Source organism: Papaver somniferum, chromosome 1 (genome assembly GCF_003573695.1).
Source record: "Papaver somniferum cultivar HN1 chromosome 1, ASM357369v1, whole genome shotgun sequence".
Taxonomy (NCBI): Eukaryota; Viridiplantae; Streptophyta; class Magnoliopsida; order Ranunculales; family Papaveraceae; genus Papaver; species Papaver somniferum.
This window is the reverse complement of record NC_039358.1, coordinates 103,801,195-103,810,571: the sequence shown is the minus strand read 5'-3', so window position 1 is coordinate 103,810,571 and position 9,377 is coordinate 103,801,195. Positions and strand designations below refer to the sequence as shown.

The 9,377-nt window shown below is 38.0% G+C and overlaps 1 pseudogene; it reads left to right on the top strand.

Moving 5' to 3' along the window:
• The first annotated feature begins 1,109 nt into the window (after positions 1 to 1,109).
• LOC113348373 lies at positions 1,110 to 9,005 on the top strand (annotated as a pseudogene).
• Positions 9,006 to 9,377: the final 372 nt, after the last annotated feature.

Genomic DNA, 9,377 nt, shown 5'->3' with positions numbered 1-9,377 from the left:
AAAGTTTGCTTAATTTGTTTGGAAGGGAGACCATCAAAACATAGCTTTCCTTTAGGAGTGTAAAGCTTTTGTTATTTAAATGCATCAAAAACATCATTTGTTTTTTTTTGAATATGTGTAGGGATTGTGCTGTTGGAACTTTGAATCAAGCGTATGAAGAATCTATTCTCCTCATATGGCGCTAACAGGGTATGTGTACCGGCTAAACCGCTCTTTAATTAATATCGATTTAAGTATTAATTACTTTTAAAATATTTTTAATTTTTTGATTTACGATTTTCTCTCTTGCTTCTTTAAAAAAACCAAAATAAGTAATACATGTAATTTTGTCTTACAAGTATTTAAGATATGATTGTTTTTAGAAATGGGAATGATCCAATAACATGGTTAGAATGGCATTATCTTGACTTTTCGGCGGCATTTTTTCTATGAACCTTAAACGACAATGAATTTGAACCTATTTTTTCTGGCGACATGTTCCGCTTATAAAGCTATACCTTCCTACTAAAAATGAATGCTTCCGGTATATGAATCCCCATAACTATAAATTTTAGTTTCAGCCGTTAATCTTTAACTCTTAATTTTCGTAGTGATAGATGATGGTCTTATATATCTCAAAAAGCACTCATCTTTAACAGGAATGTAGAGACTCAAAATTAGGTCCAAATTCATCCCTGCTTGGATTTCATAAGAAAAAAAACGTCAAAACATCAATGATAGGTAGTGTTGGTTTTACCCATGTCAATGGATCCTACACCTTTTAGAAATGTAAAATGATGGAAAAGATAAATGCACAAATATCATACTAGAAATGTAAAATGATTGGAAGGATAACTACAAAAATAAATATCATACCGGTGTAGTGGTGTGCTCAAAAGTCATGAGGAGCAGTGATAAAAATACCTATATCTAGTGCTGCTAAGGGCCAGACATTACCTTGCACCTCAAAATCTCACACCATTAATCTCAAAATAAACCTCTTTTAGGAACATCGTACGGTGTCAAATACTGCTACGTGTATTTGATTATAGACCTTAGATGGATAGAATCAATCATGGGATTATTACTCAGAGAACTGAAAATCAATTTATAAAAAAAAGGAAAAAAAATAAAAAACTGTAAAAGAGAGAGAGAGAGATATCTTGGAGAAGGGCTATAAAGAAACAAGGGAAGAGAAAGAAAAAAGGTTTTGAGTTTTTCGATCTCGAAGAGTGTTTACTGTAGAAAGAAATATTAGGGTTTTGAGCAATAACTGAAGAAGAAGAAGAAGTAATAATAATAATAAGAAGCAATAATAATGAGTAGTGGAGGTGGTAATAGTAGCAGCTTAAAGAATGGAGGAGGAGGAGGAGTATCATCGATACCAGCAACATCAAAAAAGATGGTACAGAGTTTGAAAGAGATTGTAAACTGTCCTGAACATGAGATCTATGCTATGCTTAAAGAATGCAACATGGACCCTAATGATACCGTTCATAGGCTACTCTCTCAAGGTTCATCCGTCTCTCCATTTTCTGAATTGAATCTTTTCTTGGGTTTTTTTTCTTTTCAATTTTTACATTTTGATGTTAATATTAAAAATCTTGTCATTTTCACAACAATCACAAAGTTTAGATTTTTTAATTTTCTCAACAATCTTGTTATTTTAAATTTGTTGATACACGTTTATTCTGAGTGTTCATGGTTTTGATGTTATGAGTAGCCATTAGTAGATAGAATTAAAATTAAGATTAAAATAAATTAATAATCTTTTTCAGTACTGGTGTTCAAGGTTGAGTGAATTTGACATTAGATGTTTGGTATATAGTTGATTTCTAAAGAAATCCCTAATTTTTCCAGCCTTCTTATCCTCTAAATTATAACCCTGAACACCAGCTTTTCCAGCTTGCGTGTATCTTGCTTTTGCCGATTCTTGGTTGTCTGTATTGGTGGGAGTATGCACCTTCAAGATTACCTATCTTCTTTGTGTGTTTTTTTTTTCCCGTCAGGCAAACTCTCTTTTTTTTTTTGGAACTATATATTTCTTGTTTCTTGTTTGTATAATGTCTCGTTGTAACAGCTAGTCAGTAATGAAATGACGTGAACTGGTAACATGACTTCATTGTCAACATGAAATCTGTCACGTTTCTATTACGTTAAAAGGTTGCGTAGTTGCAGGAATTTGTCCATCTGCTTTACAAAGTAATATGAATTTCTGATTATCTCTATGGTATAACTTGATTCTGCTGTGCACATGTTGAATTTATTGTATACTCACTGTAGAAATAACCCCTTAGTACGGCAGCATTTTATCTGTACATCTTGGGTAAACAGATCTGCAGATGCTTGAAGACCTCAAATGATGTTAATTATCATGGCTTCTCTAATCTGGTGCTTTCCTTCTGTGCAGATACTTTTCATGAGGTGAAGAGCAAAAAAGAAAAGAAAAAAGAGGTAAGTGCATGTAAAAAGGTGGTGTATTTTGTACAGTAGTTGGTAGATAACAGTCCTTTCAACCGGTGTCTTGGTCTTGTTTCATTGTTAACCCTTTTATTAATTAAGAGTCATTTCTGTTTACTGTATTTGTCGCAATTTTTTGCTAACTTGGTATGTTCAATGCCTTCTCCATTGTTTTGATGAAGTGCTCCGAGGCCATAAGAGTTTAGTTTAGAAGATGATAAATGTCCCATCTATTTTCACCCAAACATCATCATGCACTTTGAATGTTAGTTAAGATGCTCTTGTTGATAGTATTTCATTCTTCGTTTCAATGTGTCAGACCAAGGATCCCGACTCCCGCTCTCGAATTGGTAACACATCAAATCGAGGAAGTAGGGGCACTCTAGACCGTAATGCTGGACGTAGTGTATCATCTCAGTTCAGCTCCACTGGTATGCTCATCTGATTGTTTCATTTCTTGTATATTTTGTTGGGGAAGCTGATGTGTTTTTGACAATTACATGTTTACTCTAGTCTCATTGGTTATTTGATAGACTCAGGTGCTTTGCGTGGTAAACCAGCATATAGAAAAGAAAATGGTACTAACGCTTATCATGGTTCTTCAACTTCTTCATCGGGAATGCCAGGCAGTAATGTAAGCCGACACTCTACGTACAGGTTAGTTTTTGTTGACCTAACACTTGGTATATACCTTATATTGGGTTTGTTTCAAGAAGCATCCATATATTATTGAACTGGATGATCTTTGCGTGTTCTGTACAGCTTACGCCGAGGTGTGCCTTGTGCTCGGTTTGTTTAAGATCATGGTGATATATTTCCTTAATATATCTAAATGTGAACTCGTGGGTTGATCTTCATGATTATAGATCCTCATGTAAAATGTAATGACATATAGATACTTTATTTTATAAGAGAGAACAGGTAGGCAACACTTCTATTTGTCGGAATGTAAATTCGCTAGACAGTTTAAATTGTGGCTTAGGTACTCCACACAATTCCTCTTATCTGACTTTTTAGATGATTGAAATCTGTTGATCCTGAACAAGTAATTTGTTTAAGAACTCGTGTATTTTTCGATGTTTTTATCAGTTTCATCCGTTCTAGATCTTTGAGGTTGTTTCAGCTAGCTGGCAGTTACCAATTGTCTGTTTGTTTGTATGCAGCGATGCTGTTAACGTTGAAAGTAAAGCACCACCTATATTTTCTGGTGATACCGTTTCTTCTTCATCACAACCAACTCCAGCATATCAATCTGCTTGGGCAGGTGTTCCAGGTCATGTCTCGATGGCTGACATAGTGAAGATGGGCAGACCTAAAGCCTCAACTAGACCAACTGTGGCTACTGAGACTTCTTACTCCAAACCTAGCGCAGTTGCTCCGAACACATCATATTACAGTGGTAAGGATCCTTTTCCATCGGAATGGGACGAGCCAAGCAACGTTGCAAGCCAACACGCAACTCACGACAATTGGCCCTCGTCTGAACAGTCAGTTCCTAGTGGGTTACCTATCTTAGAACAACCTGTCGACCATGAGGTTTACAATGACCCATCTCTGGTACCCAACTTACATGCTGAGAGAGCCGATTTGCATCTAAGTTCTCAGTCAGATGATTTCCGAATAGCAAAGGGAGATGTCAATGTTGAAAACCTTAATACGGAGTCCGATCCTTCATCCAGTAGACATATAGAGGATGATAGTGCAGGAGGTGTATCTCAACTTGATAGTGATGCGTTTGATAACACGCACACCTACCAATCTCACAGGCATGCTTTTGACCATCAGGAAGGTAACTTCACATTTTCCCAACTGGTTACGAGCTTTAAGCATTTGATGGTGTAATCATTATTTATATTGCTGTATTATTGTTTCTTGATAAACCTCTTGGTATATTCTTGTTTTAAGCTCATATTTTGTTGTGAATCGTGAAAACTTTGATAACCGTGAAAGCTTCTTATAGCTTGTTAGTTGGCCAGCATTAATGAAAAAGTTTCATGTGAGATTGTGTATTCCCACAGCTTAGTAAACAGAGTGGCAAACACATGCATCCAGTGAAGGAAGTTTTTCATGCAAGAAGGTTATTGTTGCGACTTGGTTATTGGTTAGAAGGTAGTTACATGGTGTGGTTACTGTTTCCACTCTCAGGATTATAGTAAAAAATATAGAAGGTCAAGCAATCATTAGCAGATATGGTTTTCTCATGCAATATTCATATTCTACCTATATATTGTTTAGGTTGTAGTCATAATTCTGTTAGTTGACTATGTACTTAGAAAGCCTGAATTTACGGAATGAGCATGTGTGGAAAAGGCACAAGAGTCTGAGTCTCTCAATATGCAACCGAGGTTTGTTATCATTGCTTTACAAGTTTATGACAAGGTCATCGATTGTTGCTTCTGTGTTTAGTATGGAGCTGGTGAGACCTAAGGTGTATTTATATGTTAAATATTTAAAGCCTGGTGCTAAGTAATCTCTTGATGCCTCCCGACCAGAATTGGTCCTTTTTACAGAAGTTCAAACAATCTATCCACTGTTTGCAAGTTCAGTAGCAACTGCCATGTCATGTATGCCCAGATGGCATGAAGCATGGCTTCTGTTGTGAAAAGAGTACAGTAACTACAGTTTATCCATTGTTAGCAACTTCATGGGATGTGCGCTCGTATTTTTTTGTCTTGATTAGATGTGATTTTGCAAAATGAAAACTCATTGTTCACGAGTTCATAGGAAAGTATGCTCATGTTTTTTTGTCTTGATTAAATGCGATTTTCCTAATAATTAAGTACCTCAAAAATCTATATAGTCAGTATCTGCTTTTCCATTGATTTTCCTGAATCTTGGCACTATTTCAGAAAGTGATGACAACTCGCAAATGTCCAAGCCAAATTACTTAGGTTCTTCGGTTGAGGATGTTCATGTAGCAGTGTCATCAGCTGCTGCTAACTTGCAACAATTAAATCTATGGAAGGAGGAACAGTTGGGGCAGTCTGTGGATGACAATCCTTCAGTAAAGATTCCAGATCACCTGCAAGTTCCTACTGCGGACTGCTTGCACTTGAGCTTTGGTAGTTTTGGATCAGGTATTGGTGCTTCATATCCTGGACAATTTGCATCTAAGTCCCATGAAATTCTCTGGAAGATGCTTCTGCAGAAGCAGATGTTTCATCAGTTGCACATTCAGAGGCGAGGTACAACTTTCATGCCCTATACTTCTTTCTGTTTTTCGTTTCCTAGTTAATCAATTGGAACATATTAATATATTATTAAGAAAAGCACTAGTTTACACTTGCATTAGTGTTAGAGACCAGAAAGAGGGATAGATGCAAAAGATCAAGGATATTAAGCCTCACCTTTGGAAAACTCATGGTTGTCAGTGCATGTTAAGAGGATTGTAGGGCTGATTTGCAAGCTGGATCTTCTCCTTTGAAAATCCTAACTCGTACAAGCTAATCTGAGCTTGTTGGAAATCAATAGAAAATTCATCTCCCAAGGATGGTGTCTTATGTCCTTTTTGAATAAGAAAGAATAAACCGACATCTGTATAAAGATGTTTCTTACCTTCTTATGCGGGTTTTCTTGGCAGAAATCCTGAATATTATGGGGAAGAGCAGTTCAGATCCAACTCAGATGGGAATGTAGCTTCTAAAGTGCTGTCCCTGGAAATTATGAGTTACCTTCATCACACAACCAGAGGCCATGAAACAAGATGCGACTGAAGCTACACATGGACATAACTACACCTTCGCCACTTCTGTGCCTGGCTATGGCTTTGAAAACATGGAGCCCAATAGTTCGTTCTCTTATGCACATGCAAATCAGATGCAGAATCTTGCAAGTCCTCAGATGCAGAATCTTGCAAACCCTCAGATGCAGAATCTTCCCCCTTTTCAAGTGTTATGGTAATAATCCCTTACATTTGTGGCCATTAAAAACTCTTTAGTGAAGCACAAAAGGCGAGCTTTTGCTCTTATCAGTCTATCTTTCGATATTTGATTTAATTTCATTTAAGATCTGCATTCTTAGCCTTATAGTGGTGATTATGTGTGTCTTCTCAGCCGTCCTTAAGACAGTTTGAGGTCATTAAATAAATAGTCAGCCGAGGTTACGAAATGTGGCACAAGGCGAGTAGTTGCTGTTGATCATGTTATACCTCTAATTTAGAATAATAGATTCCTCTTAACAGTGTCCTGACATACTTTATATGTCAAGCACGTAAAAGTATTCATATATAGCTCGAAAACACATGGGGTTTCAAGGCTAAGCACCCTAAATATGTATTGGAATGTAGAATAAGATCATTCATTTTAAATCGTCAGGATGGCATTACAAATTCAGAGAGTTCTATTTAAGTATCAACATAGTGGATGCATGTAATTTGGTAGTGATGCGAGTCTGAAATTAGAGACTAAATTCTATTCGGAAGTTAGCACTCATTTTATTTACTACTTTATGCAAATCTTACCTATAGGATTTAAGTACACTTCACTCATCCTACTTTGCACACATGTTATGCAGCATGCATATTCAAATTCTTTATTGGCTTCAACGGGTCAAGGTGCACGGGAGTCTGATGTTCCGTACTCACCCTTCCATGCAACACAGTCGATGCCCACAAAGTACAGCAACTCAGTTTCTTCCATAAGTGGTCCAACCATTTCAATGCCAGAGGTTTTTGTTTCTCTGAACTTTATATGTATTATACCTACCTGTTGCTGCCGATATCTTGGCGCTTGCTTGACAATATAAATATGTGTCATACGGCTCTGAAAGAGCTGCTGATGAATTTGATTAAAAGGTCAAAGTTTTCAGTACCCTTTGTCATCTATATGTTGTCGCTTGCTTGATGACACACACTGTCTCTTGCATGTTTGAAGTTATAAACTGATGATGATCTTGACTCTTAAGGTCCAAATTCAGGGCACCCTCCAATGCCATTAATATGTGTCATAGGGCTCAAACTTGAACTGCTGATGAGTTTGATTTTAAGTTTCAAATTCAGAGTAATTCCATACAGCCCTGATGGACTGACCGAGGGCTGTGTATAACCTGCGAGGCACAGCCCACGGTAAGCCTAGCATTTCTGAATTTCATACCTGCTAATACATTTTGAAGCTGCGGATGTGTACATGCCATGTCTAGTAGTGTTGACAACTATGCTTCTTTTCTCGAAAAGCCTGATAACTTGATATGGGTTTTGTTTTTCCTGTTTTATGGTTTACCTTATTTAATTAGTCTTTTCTTCACACATGTAGACTTTGAAGCCGGGTGTATTTTCTACTCCTCATCTAGCGCAGCAGAATCTACCTGGTAGCAGCATTTCCACAGGACCTACACTTCCTCAACATCTAACTGTTCACTCTTACTCTCAGCCAACACTTCCTTTGGGACCTTTTGCTAACATGGTCGGCTATCCTTTCTTGCATCCGACAAGCTATTATATGCCCTCGGCCTTCCAGCAAACTTACGGTGGTAACAACGCATTCCATCATCAATCCCCGGCTGCTGTACATGGTGCAGGGATGAAGTATACACTTCCACAATTCAAAAACGGTGTTCCTTCGAGCAGCTTTCCTCCAGCAGCTGCTATTCCTTCTGGCCACGGAGGGTTTGCGGGTTCTGCTAACCTTCCCGGAAATTTTTCACTGAATCCATCCACAACCCCTGCAAGCTCAACTACTGGCTATGATGATGTTATAAACTCCCATTACAAAGACAACAGTCATTTCTTCCACTCCAACAGGTACATAGCAAGAAGTGTTTTGCATTTTGCGCAAAATTGTTTGTTTAAGTTTATTGATTGTAATCATGCATGTTTGGATTTGATGTTGCAGAACGACAACTCAGGTGTGTGGGTGCATGGGCCTACTGGTTCAAGAACAGTATCGGCAATTCCTGCTAGCACATATTATAGCTTCCAGGGCCAGGGTCAGGGTCAGGGTCAGGGTCAGGGTCAAGGCCAGGTTCAGGGTCAGCATCAGCATCAGAGTGGATTTCGACAGGGTCAGCAGCAGCAACAACAGCAGCAGCATTATGGAAATCTTGGGCACCCCAATTTCTACCCTTCTCAGACAGGGGTCTCACAGGAGCACCAGCAGCAACAGACCCAAAATGATGGTTCCCAGGGTCAACAATCTAAGCAATCACACCAGATATGGCAGCACAGCTACTGATTTTCCTCTCCCTTTGTGGTCTTAAAGGGTGCTTGTTGTGAGTTTAAAAGGTGGCCAATCAGATCAATGCTTTAATTTACACGGTTAGATCAATTATACTCAAGTTTGCGCGTTCGTCTGAATCTGATCAACTGTACATACTTTAAAAGAGAACCTGAATTGGCTACTGCCCTGTGGCTTGAGGTTGTATTTTGTTTTTATATGTCAGGGTTTCTTCTCTTAACATAGGAGTACGTGTAGGACCACGTTCACTAGTCTGAGTTGGTGTTTAGTTTTCTTCTTCCTCCCTCTTGGGTTCTTCTTTTCCAATAGTGAAGGAAGGTTTTTATTCCCTTTGAACAAACATGTTCCTCTAATGGTGATCTTATTAAAGATATCTAACCATAGTTTGTTCTTTCAGTTTCGTCTCGGCATTTTGTAATTCCTGGTCACTGGTGCTGTAGAAACCATGCTTGGTCGAGCAGACCCAAACTTGTGTTTCAAGGAGGGAGACCTACAATATTCAGAGTAACCTACAATAATATCTCTGCAAGTGCATTTGGTGCATTTGGTTCAACAACCGTGGACAGCAAGGGAAATAACTTCCAAACTTACAAATTGGTTTTCACCGAATTTTGTACTGCTTTAAAAGTAAATGTCCGTAGTTGTTCTGATGACGGGTAATTGAATGATTTTTTAAAAAACAAAGTTTCATTCACAATTTACCTTTAATTAATAAAGGTTTTTAGTATCTGTTGGGAAAGACAAATGACATGAAACGAAGTCTGTTGG